Source organism: Plectrocnemia conspersa, unplaced genomic scaffold, assembly GCF_051122295.1.
Source record: "Plectrocnemia conspersa isolate PC_06_02 unplaced genomic scaffold, ASM5112229v1 ptg000005l, whole genome shotgun sequence".
Taxonomy (NCBI): domain Eukaryota; kingdom Metazoa; phylum Arthropoda; class Insecta; order Trichoptera; family Polycentropodidae; genus Plectrocnemia; species Plectrocnemia conspersa.
The window spans coordinates 26,168,714-26,189,832 of NW_028277169.1; positions in this window are offsets into that span (position 1 = coordinate 26,168,714).

The following is a 21,119-nucleotide window of genomic DNA, read 5'->3' on the forward strand; positions in this document are numbered from 1 at the left end:
GAAGTTTTTTCGTAATGTCAATTAAATAATTGCATAACGGTATCCATTAACAGTTTTAAAACAGTGAACAAAACCAAGAGTCGGTGGTCAATATTTCTGCTGATGAAATGTATTAAGACAGGTACTAAAGCTTGAGTATACATTCCATAGAACAACATTGTTGATGTCACAGATTTTCAAATCACCGTTACTCAGATAAAATCCTTTTGAACCATAACAAATAGTAAAATTGTATCATAAATCATCAGATTGTTTAGAGAAACGAGAATTTTGAATGCCTTAAAACCTAGAACATGGCCGTAGTGTAACACTTTCATCAAAAATATACTTTCTCCGTGAACTTTTCTTGGACACTATAATCAGGAATTTTATATAAAACTACCACTTCGATTTAGATATGAAATAAACAAAAGTTCAGCAAACTTGTTCCAAGAAGAGCTCAAAAAAAAGAAAATCTGAAGTTTTCTAAACAGTCACCCGAAGTTCACGAGCTTAACCCGATCTTCGAGACGACTTTGAGTAATATAAACATGCATAAAAAAACTTTAATATAAAATTATTTATATGAAATTTTTGTTTCATTAAGATTCTGCATTCTACAGTTTAAACTCAATTATGTATGTAACATATTAATAACTCCAAATATATATATATTTGGTCTTTACGTGTGAAATATTAAATTATGTTTTCCCAATAATTTATTTAAGCAAGATAACAAACCAAAACGTACATTTTAGATTTTTATAATAAAAAAATATAAACTGTATAATAAAAAAAATATAAACTGTGTAAGCAAAAAGTCACAGGAATCGAATCTCTAACCTAATATTTAAGGAAATTTGATATTCCAATATAACGTTATAACCGAATTCTTACTGTAAATATATGAGACGTTTCCGCTAAACAAGAAACAATTTATTTTACTCCTGAAAATAGACTTTAGTTATCGGTAGATATATGAGATCTTTTGAGTTATAGTTTCAATAAATTTTTGAACCGTTTGCAATTTTTCCATAAGCACAACCATAAAATGTGACTGGACGTTGACCAAAAAGCTATTATTGTTGTGTCTGCAAATGCTTACTATTTTACCTCAATATATGGATATAAAATATTGAATAATATCAAGCTTAATTCAGAAATAGTACTGTCAAGATTAACTACATTATAAATCGCTGAGCAATGAATATTATTTTATATTATAACATATAAAATATGAAGCAAATCCCAGGACATTATTATATAAATGTGTACATTTAATTTTAACTAACTTTAAATTTTCTGACCGTAATATAAATTCTACTTAAAAGTTATCTCATTTAATATAAATAAATAAATTAATTTAAACTTTAAAAATCTCATTTGAATACACACGATTTCAACTTAAACAAATACTTCATAAAAGTAAGGGAGAAAGGTTCGGTCTTTGGTCCAAATGCGACGGTATCCCACATGAAGCAATATTAAAAACCTTGAGAGATTTACCTGCCCAATGGTGCATGATTTTCTTTTTTTTGGATATTTCCCTCGTACGTCCGACGAGGGAAACCTTTCTTTCCCCGCTAGGAAATCAAATTTAGGAACAAAGTGTGTATAACAAAAGAGCGCCTGCTTTTTTCCTTACTACCCTAGGATATATTGTAATTCGGTCGTACTCGATAGAACAAACATTTTAATGAAAAGGGAAAAGGGTCCGAGTGACGTCATATGGTCGCGTCGCAAGGTCGGAACAAAGTTTACGACCTCCATTAAGTACAAAATCTGTATACGACCCAAACATTCGCAGCATTCGCATTAAAGACATGTTTGCGGATGAAATATGTTGCCAAATGTTCCTTAACGTTCTGCGTTGACCCTTTTTAAAATGTCACATTACGACGGTAACGGCATAAACGCCCGATACTAAAAGTCACACGGAGCGAATACAAAAGAGCTTTCGAATAATTCCGTAAAAAAAACTATATAGATCAAAAAACTTAGAGAAGAAAAAAAGCACATGTATTCAAATGCATATATTTTTTAATACCATATTAGCAATGTATTCTAATTTAATGTTTTTTATAGTATAAGGTAGCTTGGAAAATAATTGCTGTTTATTATCATTTTAATCGTCACGAGGTTGAATGATTCTTAAGAATATGTTACATGTTATATGTTATACAATTATTATTTTTAGAAACATGCATTTTTATATAAAATAGTTTCTACGTATAAAAACCGTGTTTGAGTTACGGAAATTGCAGCCCTTATTGCTCTTAACCATCGGATGAAAATCATATAAATTTTGCGAAGAATCGCACAGCTCCCGGTTATCATCCCATGACGGATGCTCAGCTTATTCCTCTAATAAAGTGTCTACTTAGTTCTTCCGGGGATGTTGGAAAGGGGTGGTTGACCGACGAAAAGGGGATGCGAAAGTGCGGCGGATGGCCGGATAATGGGAAGAAAGATGATTGTTTGGAGATTGGAACAGGGCTCGGACATAGTGGTCGATCGGGGAGTTAGGGACAACCAAAAGGCGATAACAAATGGAACCCGTTGAGCGGAAAATGAATGGCGATTTCCGCTTGCGCTCTTTCGTGTCCCGTTCGGTTTTTTTAACTGTGTGTTTTAGAAGCTTTTTCCAAGTCGAGGTCTAAGGGGTCGGAACACAAATGAGCCGAATCGGGAGTAGTGTAACTAGGTTAGTACTCAATAAGGGTGTTATTAAGTCGTTAATATTAGTGTCATCAGTTCCAGGTCTACAGGGCTAGGTTTATTTACCTTTGTATGTTTTTATTTTGTATATTGTATATTTTGTATAATTTGTTTTTTCTCACCTGCCTCATTCTTTTCCAAAATTTTTTTTTTTTTTTTTGGAATTTTTAAATTTGTAAAAAGGTTTTATGTATTTTTCCTTTAAATTAGTATACTCTCGTATAATTTATTATTCTTTTTATGTTACTGTATAACTTCACAAATTGTAAACAATGTAAATGGTTATGAACCAGTATTGTGAATTTAATATATCTGTATGTTATTATACCTATGTCTATTTAAGAAATAAACTTTTATAAATAAAAAAAAAAAAGTCGTTAATATTACAAATAAAAAAAACTATTTATTAAAAAAAAATATGTTCTAGGCTGTAATATATTGACGCATATCATTTTTTTATTGGAAGGGCTGGCAATCTTTTTAATTAAAATAAAACCATTAAGCACAATTATATGAACACAAAATAATTTTTCATGTATGTCTGTTTAATGCCTTATTCATTTGCCAGCAAGCGTATTCACCAGGGAAACTTTCCAATGGTGAGCGCGTATAAAACGAAGTCATTATAAAATTCCTACATAGAAAAAAATTCACAGCCGAGCTTTCGTATAATATTTTCGTGGCCTCTCTCAAAGCTTAGTAAAACACTAGATTTTTGTAGCAACACACGCGCGTAGCTATATAGAAAGCTGCGCTGACTGCTTTAGCGCCGGCAAAGTTTTTCGAGTTTAACCCATTGTTCGGCGGTTGGTTTTAATGGGTTGCCAGATCGTTTTTTTTTCACCAAACCTCTCTACTCTCCTTTTGGAATTCAAACTGTAATTGCTTTCATTGATTCAAAGCGAAACTCGTGCGTGTGTGTTTGTTTTAAACGCGAGTTTTAATTATATGTTCAATTGAAATCTAGATAAAGTGATACACTTTCACAATGCTTATAGCTAACTCATAATATGAGTATGTTGTATATTTAAAACGAATTAAAAATACAAGTTTAAAAAATGAATAAAGTAACACAGCGTTTTCATGTTGAGAATCGCTGGTAGCGAACAAAAATGAGCTAGCACTTATTTTTTGCTCTGAATTAAGTACATCTACTGTATTGTTTTATTGTTGAATTTAAAATAGGTGTCCAAAAAAGTTGTTGTTATTTATATATATATACACCCATACATCGCTATACGGCCGCTCTTTATACGGCCTTTCGCTATAACGGCCCTCTTTAATTAAGGCACGTTTTCGATATACGGCCTAAAATGTGTCGATTTTTAAAAAATTTTAAAAATAGATTTAATTTGCATAATTTTAAAATGAAAGATGAAGCAGCTAGCGCCGATGAGGCCGCATCTAAGGAATATCCCAACATTTTAAAGGGAATTATTGAAATAGGTGGTCATAAACCTGAACAAGTGTTTAACATAGACGAAACAGGGCTTTATTGGAAGCGAATGCCTGATTGCACGTACATTTCAAAAACCGAAAAATCTGCGCCTGGTTATAAGATGTCTAAAAAACGATTAACTTTGCTACTTGGTGCAAATGCCGCGGGTGATTTTAAGCTAAAACCACTTTTAATATATTTGTCCGAAAATCCAAGGCCTCTTAAAGGACTAAATAAAAATCAATTACCCGTCATATGGAGATCCAACAAGAAAGCTTGGATGACTAAAGCTACTTTAGAGGATTGGTTCAAAAATCTCTTTTGCACAGAAGTGAAAAAATATTTGCGAGACAATAACTTAAGCAACAATGCTTTGCTAATTTTGGATAATTCACCAGGGCATCCTACTAATTTATCCGAACTATCTGAAGATGTCATGATTGAGTACCTTCCGAAAAATACAACAGCTCTGATCCAACCAATGGATCAGGGTGCAATAGCCACTTTTAAGGCATATTACCTACGCCGAACTTTCCGACAACTTATAAGGGAAACCGATAGAAAATCTTCAATTAAAACATTTTGGAATAACTATAACATCAAGGATGCTGTTGACAGCATCAGTTAATAACGGAAGGAATTAAAATTAACAACAATGAACCATATTTGGAAAAAAATATGGCCAGAATGTGTAAAAAGTAATGATGCAGAAGTTAATTGTCTTCCTGAAATTAGGCAAAACATTTTGGATCTAGCACAGGATCTCGACTTTGAAGGTTTGAACGAACGTGATGTGCTTGGTCTACTTGAAGCTGATAGGGAACCCCTTTCATATAAGGAACTCATTCAGTTGCAAGCAGAACCGGCATTTGATGAAGAGACAGAGCCTGTTGTATCCAAACAGCTAACATCAAAAAAATTGTCAAAAGCTTTTTCCTATTTCAAACAAGGAATGAACATCTTCCTTGAAAACGATCCTGACGTCGAACGTAGCGCTAAAGTTTCTCGAGTAATTAACTCAGCCATTAGCTGTTATTAATCACTGAAAAACGAAAGAGACAAAAAGGAAAGACAAACAACGTTGGACAATTTTTTTAAGCCAGGCCCATTCTTACCAGCGAAAAAAGAGAACGACAGTGATCTGCAGGTTACCATTTCTTCATCGTCTTCAGATTAAAGCCATTTAAAAAAAAATTATGTATGTATTCATACACATATTTGATGTAACATGAAGTTGTTTCATTTTTGTTTATGGATTATTGTTGGTTTTTGGAGTCTGTTAATATTTTATGTACAAATGTATGTACTTGTTATGTATGTATTTTTTATTTAAATGAAATAAAAAGATAAGATGCATTTTAAATGATAAACCATGTTACATATTTAACAAATTTGGAACCGATCCTATTGAATTTGTATGAATTTGTATTAGAATAGTTGATTCGTTATACGGCTTTTCGCTTTGCGGCCAAGTTTCGTGGAACGTATCTAGGCCGTAAAGCGAGGTATGGGTATATACATATGATTATAAAAATACTTTCGGTTCGATATTTCGGCTGTGATGCTCCAGCCATGGTCAAGAATTTTTAGGAACTGCCGCTTTCATCCTTGACCTTGTTATATATTGACGTACTTGCGGTAGTCAGGATTAATGATCATAATTATTAGTCTATTTGCAGTGGCCTCGTCATTTGTGTCCGTGTTAATGTGTTTGTTTAATTGTGTGGTGATTAGGTCCGTGACAATTTTGTGTGTCGCTCTTATTGATTCCAACACCGGAAGCCAGGACTTAGAGATCATTATACTATCATCTCGTTTGTTCAATGCGAAATTTTTATGTATTTCAATTTCTAATGATTCGCGTTTAGTGCGAACAAACGGACTTTTTGTTCTATTGAAGTCGATCTTGTGGTCTTTATTAAAACTTTTTGACTGCAATTTAGTTTTTTGGCCTTTTAGATGGTCTGATATAAACTGTATCGCAATTTTCACACGAGATTTGATATACTCCTTGTGATTAATTTTTTATTTGCTCTTTTCCATTGGGAAACATCGAATCAAATTTGTTTTTAGATTGGAAAATAGGTCAAATATCATGTTTTATCAGGGAGACACTCCTCAGAAGTATGGTAGAAGTGCGTGTCCTATGTTTTTTTATTTTATTTTCTATTATATTTAAATTTTCTATTCTAAAGCCATTCAACTGAAGTGGAATAGAGCTTAGTGTCAATATGCTCTTGGTCAGCCAAAACTCAAGCTCTATTAAATAGAGGGTTTGCCACTGATTTAATCTGTGCCAGATGGATGGATTCCACATATATGCTTTCAGCACCTGCAAAATTAATTTAAATTGTATTGCATAAATACAGTTTTTAATCATTGCAGGTGTATGCTTCTCGAGCAGCAACATAGCTTCCGTCAATCACGATCCACTGTCACTAATCTTATGGTTTTTTCTAACTTTGTTTCAAAATTATTGGACTCTGGTGTACAAGTGGATGTTATCTACACAGATTTTGGAGTACACTGGAGTACCTCGAAGCAGTGGCGTAGCTATGGGGGGCGGGCCGCCCCGGGCGGCACTTGCTTGGGGGCGGCATATTCGCGATGGAATCGTCTTGGTTCTTAACCCTGTATAAACTAAAGTTTATGTAAATCTACGAATAGCAAAATTATTATTTTAAGAAATGCTAATTTTATAACCCTGCAAAAAAATGTATGGGGGGCGGCAATTTTAGGATTGACCCAGGCGGCACAAACCCTAGCTACGCCACTGCCTCGAAGATCCAATTTGGGTCTATTGCAGCAATGCATAATTTAATTTAGTATTATATGCAGATGACTTGAACATTTTTAAGAAAGTGCAGTCAATTTTGGATTCCCTTGACCTGCAGAAGACCTTGACAGATTGCTTTGTAGTGTAAAGATATGTCACACAATTTAATTTTCAAAGTCATTGATGCCTGTGGAATATTCTTACTTTGCTATTTTTACCAAAATAAGATGATAAAAAAATACATAATGAAAGAAGCAATCAAAAATGAAGTATGTCTTTTTTATAATCAAAAATTGACTTTTTATGCAATGTTTATTTTCTTTTATAGCATATGTAAATATATCACATTCCTTAAGCTTTTCAACATCTTCAAATATAAAAAAATATTTTATTAATTTTTCAATAAAAGGGATACTGTCATTACAACCTCGTGACCCACACAAAAGTATATTTTTTTACAAAGCGGGCTTTGTGTGAATTTTATTCCAATCCATTCGTTACTACATTTGCAAAATAGCCTCGAACCCTTTGCTTATACAGCGACGTTTCGGATATGCGGTAGCACATCAAAGTTTTTTCCTAGCGCGCCGCTTTGAACAATATTTTTCCTTTGTAAACCTATAGCCGAACACTTTCCATAAGCACAAAGGCAACTTCCGTCGAGCACCTGTTATAGGCGGAAGCAAAAACATTCATCACCGGCTCGTCACTCGCTGCAATACGTCAGGAGACGAAAGCCGAGTTTCCTAGTCAACTTTTCTGCTGCCATTGTGTTCGTTCTGCGACTTTGTGTTTGCATATCGACTAGCTTCAACTTTTTTTACAGCTGCTCTGTTATTTGTAGGAAACTACTAATGGCTGCGCCGTTCAGTATGAATAGATTGTGCAGTGCATAAATAAAATATGAACCGGAAAAAACATTTTCTATATATAAATTTAATATTTGCCAGAGTGGTATTTACAGCGTATTATATTTTTTAAGATGCTCACTTTGGCTCTTGTCCTCCAAATTTATCAGATGAGAAAAAAAATAAAGGAAACTTAAGAGCTTCTGCGATAATTATGCTAAAGGTTGCGATAAAAATATAATTAAGCATTTTAATAATGCTGGTAAAAATGCACATTACCTTAGTCCGCAAATACAGTCCGAATTATTAAAGCAAGTTAATGCGGCTTAAGATTTTAGCAGATGAAACAATATATGTATCTACTATCAAACAGTTTTCACTTTGTGTTTGCTCTATGGACGATGAAAGTAGAGAGTTGAGAGTTTTTTTTTTTTAATTTGTTCTGATGCCTGACGTCAGCGGTAAAAATTTAGTTAACGTAATCAATACAACAATATTAAAAATGGGTATTTTATAAGGGCAGGGGTGTGATGGGGTAGCTTCCATGAGCAGCCATTTTAGAGATGGTCAGTAAATTTATCCACAAGCAATTTATAATAGCGTATTGATTCTAATGTCTCCTCAATAATTCACTTAAAAAAACTTTATTGGAACTGTTACTTGCATATATAATTTTTTTAAAACACCAAGGCACTTAAGAAGCTAAATGTAGATGAATCAATTATTGATAAAGATCTCTATCATGATGTATCAGATTATTTTCGTTTAAAAAGCAATACAGCAATACAGATTTTTAGAATATGATCATATACTTGTAAATTTCCTCAGTTTGTTTCCTGCTGGTAAAAACACTCAACCAGTAACTTTATTAAAAAAAATAACAGGTAAAAAATTTGGGAAAAATCTACAAAGATATAATTTGTGGACCTTGTGTTTTAATTAGATAGTTGAAGATATGGTTGTAATATATAAATACTGAATAAAATTCACTAAAAAAACGCACTAGCTACTTTTTCAATTTGCAACCCATTAATATTTCTAAACATTTATATACTACTAAAAATTTTTGCAACACTTCCGGTGATAAGAGCCACAAGTAAATGACGCTTTTATACACTACGACTACTTAAAACATATTTAAAAATACAATGTCTGAAAATTGGTTAAATAGTATAGCTTTAATAAATACTTATTGGGATATAAATGTTAGTGCAGAAAAAATATTAGATATATTTACAATAAAAACGCAATGATTGAATCTGTAAATTAACGTATATACAATATTTTTATAAGCTGTAATTTTATAATAATTAAATATATTTTTAGCAAAACCCTTGACAAAATCCTAACTGCGCCACTACCCTTAAGCTTGCTTCTCTGTTATCGTTGCTAAATAATGCAACTGACACACTTTTAGAAAACAATGTCCAAAAAAGTTTTTTTAGCTACGTGTACATGAGGGAATATAAATACCATTAATTTTTATTTCTTATAAAATTTTTAGTCGAGTAAAGTCGACGTGTGTATTTGGGAAAGCGCTTTTTATCTGTCAAAAGGGAATATTACCAATTTAGAGATTTTTGAAGAACCTCATTTTTGTGTGTAACCTAATTTCCAGCACTTGTGCTTCAGAGTATAGTTTGCTAGTATAGAGTACTAAACAAATATCCAATTAGCACAAGTTTTATGCTAAAACTACACTCTCTGGAAGTTGTCCAAAACGAAGTTCAGCTGAATTCGGCCGAGTAGCGGCTACACTGCCACAAATTTCATATGCCGTCCAAACGGCGGCCGTCAATGACGTCCGCACGGCGGCTGCTGTCACGTACAGCTGGCATATTTACGCGCGATCGAAAAATGTGCCAAATAATCGCAATTTTTAAATTCTCATAAAAATAAAATTACGCTACTGATAATTAAAAAAGTTTGTGTGGGCACTCACTGATACAATATCAGTGAAAACTTTTCGGTCGTAAATATTCAATTTACGCAAAATTTTTGTCGGCTTTTGCAAAATGCCATAAGGCATAAAAATGATACTTTAGAATACAAACACCACATCTGTGACTATCCTAGAATTTGTCGCCATCGATTCTAAATAAGAATTCGTTATAGTGTGACATTTATATAAACCGATTTAAGAAAAATACATAAAAATATATGAAACGATTTTTTTAACAAAATCAAGTACCACTAATTATTTTTATCTGAAAAAAATATAATAACGATATCTGTTAGAAGAATATACTATCAAAAATATAATTAATCGCTTTTGGTGCCCTAATTAGTTTCAAATATGCCAGTAAGAGTCTGTTGAAGTCCCTGATAAGCATGTGGTATTATAACTTGACCACGTGACCACTATGCAGCGCTCGTCATGCGTGTTGACCATAGGACGCCTACGCACATACTAAAATTGAACCGAGTTACTCGTTCTATCTCAGTTTGCAAAAAAACATTTCATTATCTCTCTCACTCTCGTCACTTAACACGCGAGAAAGCGAAAGTATCTAACCGTGCGCGCTCTCTAGAGCAGCTCCGACAATGTTCGGAAGCGCTCGAAGCTGGCCAAGTCAACTGAATTACCCCCACTTTACCTCCCGTTCTCGGTAACCTCGGACACCTTCCAAGAGATTTTAGAGCGGGCAGAACCGAACTCGACCGAAGTAACCCACTATATTCTCCGTCCTTGGCCTATCTTAGCCAACTTCCAGAGAGTGTAGTGCAGGCATTAATGTTTTAACCATCTGTCGAAAAGATCAGATTTGTTTTAATAATCTTACTAGCATTAAATAGAGGCACTGAAAATTATGTAATAATTATATGATAATTTTTTTTACAGAGTGCTTTAGCGTAAAGCTGTTATGTTCCGAATATGTATGTATTAAAAAAAAAATACACAGTAAAAAAACTATTATTAAAATTAATGTATATTTTAAAATATCTCTTTACAGATATTTTGGGAGTCAATTTGATATTACAAATTTTTGTTTTTAAGTCCAATTATCATAGATATGCAACATTGCATACCAATTTTTTGCTCTAGAATACGCAAAAAAAACTATTTTTTTTCAAGTATAAAATAATATCAATAAAAGACATAAATACTATATACTTTCGAGCAAATTATATTATGTAAGATAAGTGTATTATATACCATAATTGGCTGTAAGCTGAAATTGTAAAATAAGTATCTAAATATGCTTTGAGGAAATAAGGCGAAATTTGGGAAAATAAACGAATGAAACTTGTTTGAAAGTAAACGGACCAACTTGCAAACAAACAGTAGCTCGTTTGTTGCCCCCATATTAAGCCATATTCCAATATTGTATTTGAACAAATTTTCATAATAAAACACGCGGAATAAAAAGAGGAAATTGATTCGTTGCAGAAGTGGAAAAAGTTTCCATTGGCCCTTTGTGCTCTCGGCTCCGCGGTCTGACAGGAGGTTTTGACGTGTCACCGTCATATTTTCGCGTTCAACTTTGCAAATTTAAATATTCAAATGAGAATCAAAGCGAAAGGGACGCTTCCGGCGCTTACGAAGGGCTCTCCCGACTTGCGTACCCGGCTACGTTAAGTGGGGCACGCTCGCTCTCCAGCAGCAGCGCAAGTTTGATTATGAAACACTTTCCAAACCAAGTTTCTGTTTGAGCTACCAGATATGTCATGTGTCATTCGTGATATATTATATTGAATACTTAACATACATATAAATGAAGCTCATCTCCTCATTCTTTCACGACAGATTTTTACATACTTCAGCTTGATCCAATTTAAATTTACATAACTATTCATAAAATTTCTTCATTGAAATTTGAATTAAAAAATAAATTTAGTGTAAAGTAAAACTCTTTCTCAAATCGAGTTGTAGATTTTTATTACACCAATATAAATAATCTTAATCTATAGTTATCAACAATAAATGAAGAACAAGACACTTTGTGGCTTATTAATCATTGAACATAAGAGATGTTTTAATTCATGTTTGCCTCCATGTAATTTTAATTAAGAAATAAAATAAATGGCTAGTGATAAAGCTTCTATCTAGAAATTCGAAAAAGGACTGCTTAATTGCGTAATTCACCATATTTTCCAGGAAATCGAAGCGCGAATAAATATGTGGCGTAAAACTGTGTATTTTCTAGGCGAGTTCTTAAGAACACAGTACTTAAAATAATACTTTTCACTTGATTGAATATTTTTTTCTCTTCTGAGAATAAAGCATTAGTAAATCTCTGTGTTTTAAGCAATTAAATTTTCTCTTAGCGCTGCTTTAATTTTAAGAAAACAAGATTTATTTAATAATATAAACTCGTTTTAAAAAGCTTTTTATTACAATTATTGTGGTTTGGTAAAGCAATCAAACTATAAGATATTTTTTTAAATGTTAAGCGTTTTACGATTATCTGGAGTCTTTCTTTAAGCATTTAAGCTTCTAATAAGCAATATTTTAGTAAAATAACGAACATAATTCACTTCTGAAAATGTTATATTCTATTTAAAAAAAAATTGTAGTTTTCGCTTAATAATAATTATATTAATTTAGGGATCTGCAAACTATTTTTTTAAGAACCGGGTAGAAATATTTGAGGCTCAGCGGGGCAAAAAAAAATTTTAGTAAGCTTTCAACAAGAATAAAACTATATTTACAATTTAACCATATATTTGCATATTTTATGTATTTAATTCTATTATAAATTTTGGAATCAATTGCAGATTGATCAAAATAAGTTTGCCATATATTTCGTCAAAATTTATCTGGTAATTTTGCCATAAAATTGTGATTTTATATATTAAATCTTTTAAAATGTCTTTCCACATAGATGTTGGCAAATACAGATATAAATACCCAAGTATAAGATCTAAATTTACTATATTCGACACCCTCAAAGATTTCTGTTTTTTTTACTGTAATTACCTTTTTAGCATGTCATTACTTTGCAGATTAATTACTTTTAATGAAAAGTAAAGTAAAAGATTCCTAAATTAAAATTTTGTATTTGTATCAAGATTCAAAAAACGCTGCTAGAACTACAGTTCAATCGTAGAAAATATTTTTGTTGAACTTTTCTGAGGAAATAGAGATATAATTTATTTTTTAATATGTTATACCATGAGAAATACATGAATTTTATTTTACACTTTACCGCAGCGTTTATTAAATGTCCATTTCTTCCTAAGGAAATTCTAAACTTAATTCGTTTAGAAATTCAATGATATTTGCAAAAAAAGCTGATTTCTAAAACCATTCGATATAAAATAATAATAGCAAAAAGAGGGTTTTTTCGTTAAAAAAAAAGTTTTTTTTTCAATAAAATATTTATATTGCTGAGCCATCAAACAAGTCATTACACTTGTATTTATTTATGTTAAAAATAAAGTATGAGTCAACTGGTTCATTAACAAATGCTAGATTGAGATATTTTCCACAAAGTACTTGCTGGTAAATACTCATAATCATAATTGAATAATTAAAGTCAGTAATGAGTATTGAATAAGCTTACTTATTCAATACTCATTACTGACTACATTATTAAACTTATTCTGCAAACTTTTATTATTATTTTTTTTAATTATTCTTTCATTGCGATCTGACAGGCGAAAGCCCAATGCGTTATAACGTGGCGTTAAATCTGTACCAACTGAGTAACTCAATCAGTGTAAAGCACCAAACTGAAAGTTTGGGAGTCTGTGACCTCTATAATAATAATTAAAAATGAATAATGTGTAATATAATTTATACTCAATAAATGTAATATTTATTTTGATTTTTTTCTAGCATATAATAATTAGATTTTATAACCAAAAATTGCACTTGAAAAATTAAATTATAGCATATTATGGGCAATCAAAAAATACAAATAAAAATATTAAGCGATATGCAAAATAAGTTTATTTGGAATACAAGCGCACGTGATTATCGGAGATTCGAACGGATTAGGGCTACTTAAAAATTAATCTGAACAAAAGACTGTCAGTAAAAACACAAAAAAAGTCAAATTTTAAATGATAGCTTTGCCTAATTAATTAGTTTATCCTAATGTAATGTGACGATCTTCAATAATAAAGCAACGACGATTAAACACTTTTATGTATTTAAAAACTTGGAATTTTAAACTACATTGTAAAAGCATACCATAATCCAAGCAGCGCCTTTTTGTAAAGCGAAAGAAAAGTTTCAAAAAGCAAACCGTCTCGCGAGACTCGTTCATTACGCCTCTCGTCCAATTTTTATTAGCATAAAGAATAAGCTAAACGCTAGTATAGCCATGGAGCTGCCGACGCGCTGAAACAAAGAGATTTCATCCGGATTATTCCCTCCAATTGGACACCCTGACAAATGACACTGATTCCGGCTCGAAGCGTTGTAGCCCTGAAGGATTTAAACCCTCGGGACAACTAATCATTGCAGGGGCGAAATGCAAAGCGTGCCAATTTTAAACTGGTTGTATCTAACGAAGCTCAATATAAGCTTTGTACGATTCAATTTAAAATAAAAAAAACTATGTACAAGAATCCATTTGTATAATACAACAACAGTTTGTGAGATACTTTTGTAAATTGTTTATATTAAACAAAAGTTTAATTGTTTTTAACACTCTAAAACAATGAAAAGATAAGTTAATGTACTTAACTAAACTCTGATTTTATTTTTTCTATATTGTTAAATTAATGGTTGAATAAAATCTAATCATTCAATACTATAACAATCGTTTTAGTTAAAAAATGGTTTTATTTATCAGTAAAATGAAAAATGCAGATGTCCGACAAAATAAATATAGGCTATTTGCTTTTTCTAAATGTTTATTCATAAAAATGGGATTAATGTGAAAAACTTTAAACTCGGGATTAAGCAAAGTAAACTTTGTATCATACTGAAATAAAATAAAAAAATTCTAAAATCATGAAAAGCCTTGTACTAATTTGTAATGTTAAAGATACAAGTGATAGAGAAGATTTTTGTAAGAAGGCTTTTCACATCTATGCAATGTTATGAGAAGTGAAATTGAAAAAGTGTTGATTTAGGATCACGATCCTTTTATTAAATAAGCCAAAACTTGATTTAAGAATGTTCAACTTACTCTGACGTGTATTTATATATATATATATATAGGGTGTACTTTTATGAGTAGAACATCAAAATAACACTGAAGATGTGTTTGTATGTACATATATACATATATGGATATGTGTATTGCAAGCCCCTGTCCGCGTACCGACCCTTTACGATACCTGGCGTAGAAGAAAAAAAATAAAACTATTATTCTGTTCGGGCGAACGGAGCGAATTGCAAATTGGACTGGGAGAAAGACGCGCTTCCCGACGGGATTAATGGACGATTGTTCGAATAAAGTGCTAATCATATTTAAGGACCATTAAACGAATTTGGGAGATGCGATGTTGACGTCCGTTATTTGCTCCATGGCTGATGTTCAATGGTAGATAATGCTTGCTTAGGTAATTTAAATAAAACTGTCATGATATTAAGTAGATAAATCATATTAATAATTTAATTTATAAATATAAATTTTAATATTCTTAATTATAAATAAAATGATATAGAATGCCATAAAAAATAACTGAAAATTAATTTAGCCATCTTATTTTTCCCTAAAAAGCTTATTACAACTAGTCTTGCAAATGATATTTGTAAACGTAAAATCTGGTGAAAAAATAGGTGTAACTGAAAAGTTTCTACTTATATCGGCAACTTATTTTTTTATATACACGTGGACTCTAGAACTTCGAATACCAACATAATTTATAAACAATCTATTTTTAAATTAATGTTGTCTATAATCAGAGTTATGATTGGATTTTTTTGTAACAAGACAAGAGACCTTTAAGGATCATATCAATAATACTCTCGAGTTCTTAAATTTAAAGGAATAGTGGTGAGCAAATCTCAACACATATGCTTAAAAACTAAATCGGTAAATGGCGTTTTTATTAGAAACTTTATGTATTACATAGTCACTATTTTTAATAATACATTAAAATATTGAAATAAAAACAATAATCAAACTTAAAAAAATCTAATGAGAGACAACTCACATTGTCTTTCATTGCACTGCGATTTTAAGAAAGGTTTTGACACATTGATAAATTTTTATTTTTTAGGAGCAATTATACAATTATTATCTGCAAATGGATCCAATTATTTTCAGTCGTTACATTGTATATTAATACGATATAACAACACACAAAAAATCAGAGGAAGCATTATGTAAATTTAACTAGTCAAAATGGAGAGAAGGTAAAAATCTCTTTTATTAAACCCAAAGCGTTACTGAGGTGAATGTGAAAAAAAACGAAATGATTATTGTTCCGTATCTTTCATTCGTAAGATATTTTAAAAATGCAAATTATTAAAATTTGTTTTGAGTAACAATTCTGTCTTGCATTTTTATCGTCCAACTTGCCTTAATAATACATCTGATTTAAATTAATGCCGAACAACCTTTTGTAGTCAACAATAGGAGCAATTGCGAAGACAAGTCCTTATTGACGGCGAAAGCCTCAAGACGTAGTAAGCCTTTTGAACAATCAAGACAATACAAATCACAAAGGAAACCTTATTTGCAACATCTTCCTTTTCGCCGCGGAATTGGTTGCCTTTCATCCATTATTGGTCGTGTGTTCATGGATCATTGCGAGCGAGTGTGCCGTAATTTAATCAACGATCGAGTTGCTCCCGGCGACCCCTGCATACACATTATGTTAATGAGTCGTGTATGATTTTATTTTCATGTAAATATTTTGCTTATCTACGTAAACAGTGTGATAGTAATGTTCCTAGAACGTGTATCAAAAACGTTATTTTTCTTTAAATGAGCAAACTAAGCGGAAAAACTCTTTCAATCAAATAATTATATGAACATCATTAAATGTACACTACTGCATTACTGCATTACATATGCCTTTAAAAATTAACTAGGACCAACTTTTTCAGCATCTATTTTGGTTGCAAAGTCATACACATTTGCCTTCAAAACTCAAAATATTTTTTTACGCATTAAAAGTAAAGAAAAAAATCATTAAAATTTGAAGACAAGTTTCTGGTATATAACCATAATAATAAAAAAAGTTAAAAAGAGCAAAATATAACCAAAAATAATAAAAACATAAGATGAATCAAGAAAACAATTTTTATAATTGTGGACATATGGCTTAAAAAGCATGCAAAAGCTCAGCACGTACCCCATCCTAAAAAAATGTATAGGCCCAAACATAGCGCACTTATTACAGTACCATCACTTCTGAGTTGGTGCACAGAAAAATTCAGCCGAGCTCACACCAAGTACAGTCTTAAACGACATTAGAAAGACCGGAAAATCAGCTGCTATCTAATTCATGTAAAATGTGAAGGTCGGAATAGCGCAGTCCGTAACGTCTCAGACTAGTAACACCGAGGTTGCAGGTTCGAGCTCCGGCGACAGCAGAGTATAGTTTTTATTTTTAAAAATGCGCACATATTAAAAAACTGGTTATATATGGAATTTCATATATATTAATTATAAATTAAATTACACATAATAATTAATTATCTAATAGAAATGTCACCGATTTACAGACTCTGAGTCTAGTGGTTATTCTGTTTTCTGTTTAGTGGTTAGTCTGTTTTTAAACCCATTTAGAATAGATTAACCCCATTGTAACACATTGGGCTCTACAATTGTCAGGTAAAACATAAGCATATACAAAAATATAGTCCAGCTACAATTCCCAAAATTTAACCTGATCTTTTTATACCACTTTCTTTGGACTCGAGATGAATAATACGTGATTTAAAAAAAAGAATAATTTGGTATTAACCGCATGGCTTGTATACTATTTAATATTATTATATATTTGTGGCGACCACACAGATAGGTCCACGTTTAAGAGAACCATTGTTTGCGTTTTGTGAGCGAAAACGTTCGGTTATTAACAATGAGACAAATATCATGCCACAAGAAGGATTTCATTTGACCACACAGCACGAGTCGTTAAGAGAATCCTTTTTGTGACAAAACAGTACGGACGCAATCAATCACCACAATGCAAACCTTTTCCGAAGAATTCGAAAGTCTGGAGCCAAGCAAAAAACTTGCTTTCGAAAACGCAACATCCGATTCTAAGAAGCCACTACAGTGATTGGCTAAGAGATCGATGCATAATCGTGATAGCGTGCATCCCCATAAAGAATATAAGCCCGAACTCCGACGAGGAGAAGGCAGACGGTCCACGGCATTTGAGACAAACAATCGGAGGCACCACAAGAGACGGCTCAGACAGCAGAGCCAGCGATGCAGACAACCAGAGAGCCAAGATCTACCAGCAGCCATCCGGAGGCAGGGCCGGCCCTAGGTTATTTAGCGCCCCAGGCAAAAACTAAATTTGCGCCCCCCCCTCCCCCATCCTAATAATACTTTAATAACTCATTACATGAGTGCAAAACTATAATTCAAATTAAAGTAATTTAATATTACATATATTTGACACCATACTCTTTTTTGCGATTGTGGGTATTTAAGAATTTGTAGTTTTATTTTCTTCGCGATTTTTCACGCGTGAAATAATCTAAAGAGTACACAGTAGTGTATACAAAAAAAAATCAGATTATATTCTTTAACAATATTGTTTGATAATTTTAAGTGAATATTGCGCCTTTATTTGGTATCACGGCGCCCCACAAGATCTAGCGCCCCAGGCGATCGCCTGTACTGCCTGCCCCTCGGGCCGGCCCTGTCCGGAGGAACCAGCTACGCGCTCTCACCGAACCACCAGCCACTCGAAGAGTCACACCTAATACTCGCCGCACGCAGCCACAAGAGCCCTGAGGATCATCTACGGGCATCACCACCTGCGCCACCTTCATCGCAGTTGGGAGCAACGTCACACAATTAATCGTCCATTGTCACATGAAAATGTAACTAATAAAAAGTCTACTAAAATTCACAAAAGAGTCACATTGCCCGCGAGGTCACTCCTAGGGCTACGCCCGCTAAATATTTTTATTTATTTAATTAAACAAAAAATGTCACTTGACTCGTGAGAACAGAGCTCGAATAAAAACATTGTGCACACCACTAATCGCTATTTTCACAGTAAGTTTCCCAAACTAACGATTCACTATCCACACAATATTGTGTGCGTCTGTGTGTCAGCACGTGTGTGAGAATGTCCGGGGTTCATCCGACGTCATCTAATTTTACGATATTGTCCCGTGCGAGTGTCGCCGTTGTAATTTTATTAGGCCATCAGCTCTATGGCCGTAGCGGCGACGTGTTTTACGGCCTTCGCTCCCCCACGGGGTCTTCCTTTCGCCCGTTTCCGTTTACGGGCCGAATCCTCTTTCCGGACGCTTCCGGTCTTCCTTTTCGCAGCCTTTTCCGGACGAGGGCGTCGCGCTAGCCACCTGGACGCAGGGAGCTGTAATGGCGCTAGACACGCGTTTTATGCTGTCGGTGTTTATGAACGGAATAAACACGTGCCGGGAGCGAAAAGACAAACGAAACTGTAAGCGGAGCTTTTTAATACGAATGTACGTGATGTTGGGCGATATACGGCTAGAATAACAGATTGAAGCGTTTTTTTTTTGTAATACAAATTTAAACTTCACGACCGTGAAAAAACATTTTCACAAATTATGTCAAGCTTCTCGCCATGAAACACAAAATGTTTTTTGAAAAAGTTCGCCTCGATAAATGTTTACCACGTGCATTCGGGATTGTCACCCAAACGGCCGTCCGTAATCTGCTTTAGCAGCCAACGACCACGCTTTTGTAATTGCCCGTCCTACCGAAAGGGAAATAAAACTAGGCTATTAGTTTTATAATATGGGAACGCAGGTTACCCAATTAATACTCTGACACTTCTACTAACATTTACACTTAAATATATACAGCCTTGGCCATAATAATTGGGACCCCATAAAATGGTGTAAAGTTTAGCTTAGCAAGTAGTTTTAACCGTAATTTTAAGAAATATACAAACAAAATTATCGTTTTTAATTGCTCACTTGAGTTTTAAAAAATGATTGCAGGTTAAATTGTCCAGTTTCGCTTATGTTCAATGAGCAATGTCAATATAATAAGGAGCTGGATAACGACACCCATAATCAAATCGGCTAGTGCGGATTTCCTAACTCTAACGGTCATCAGAAAAGGACGCGATCATGACCCTCGAATACGTTTCGGAACATAAAACTAAAATTCCTTAAAAATAGTTAAATTGTCAACAATATATTTTATTTATAAGCTAAAAAAATATTACCGAGTGAAAAATGTAAATATTCAAAATATATTTCAGTATAGATAGCTTTATTAGTCATTGAAGTGATCGAACAGTTAGATATTTTTTATAATAATAATAATATTATATAATATTACGATTCCATGAACTTTTTCGCCACACATGCCATTGAACCAAGAGTGTTAAAATACATCGCTCGCCTACATTTCAGCAAAGGACATCTTAGAAGCTTTGTCATCGTCGTGTAAATTCTATATTCAAAAGTCCGCCGAAGTTCACGGATCCCCGGGAAGCGAGTCAGGGTCCCGGGTCTATTTTGCGGTTATTCAATTTCGGATATTCCATTGGATGCCGCGATCCCATATCGCATGTAAATCAGTTGGGTGAAAGAGCTGGATAGGATGATAGGGAAACGCGGGGGAATCAAGGGAAAGGGAGCCAAGGGGCCATACATTACTCCAAATCCCTCACGGCGGAATGACTCTGAATCCTAGGCCATAAATTTCCACCGTCGGGTACTACCTACACTTTTATGAGTGTGCATGAAGGAATTCGATTTTTTATACAGCCCTTATCCCTCCGTTCAGACCCATCCCTCTGAGCAGGTTCGGCCACGTGATTATTTGTTGATTCCGGCTAGACGCTAGGGAGTCTTGGGATTAACAATTTGGGACATGTGTTGCTTCCGACGATGAATTTTGTGACTATCCTTTTATCATGACGCAGTATTTTTGCATTCGAAAGGTTTTATTTTCTGGATAAGGTGCAAATTTTTATTATGGTGCGACACATTGGACTTTTATATGTAATATTGATCAAAAAAGTGGTAAAACTGTTTAATAAATCATATAATATGCATTTCAAGTGTACTCGTCTAATACTTAATAATATCAAGAATATAGTTTTTGTTAGGAAGGAAGTTAAACCCCAAGCCAAAATTTAAATTCAAGGATTTCTGGACTGTAGTTTAACGATCATTGGCAAATTGAATTTTTATATACGTAAATTGCATATGTATACTATGACTAAATATAATATATAAATTTTCAACGGTGTCATAAAACTGCTGTTTTGTCTTCATTTGCTCAATCAATGAAGATTCCATAAAATTGGATACTAA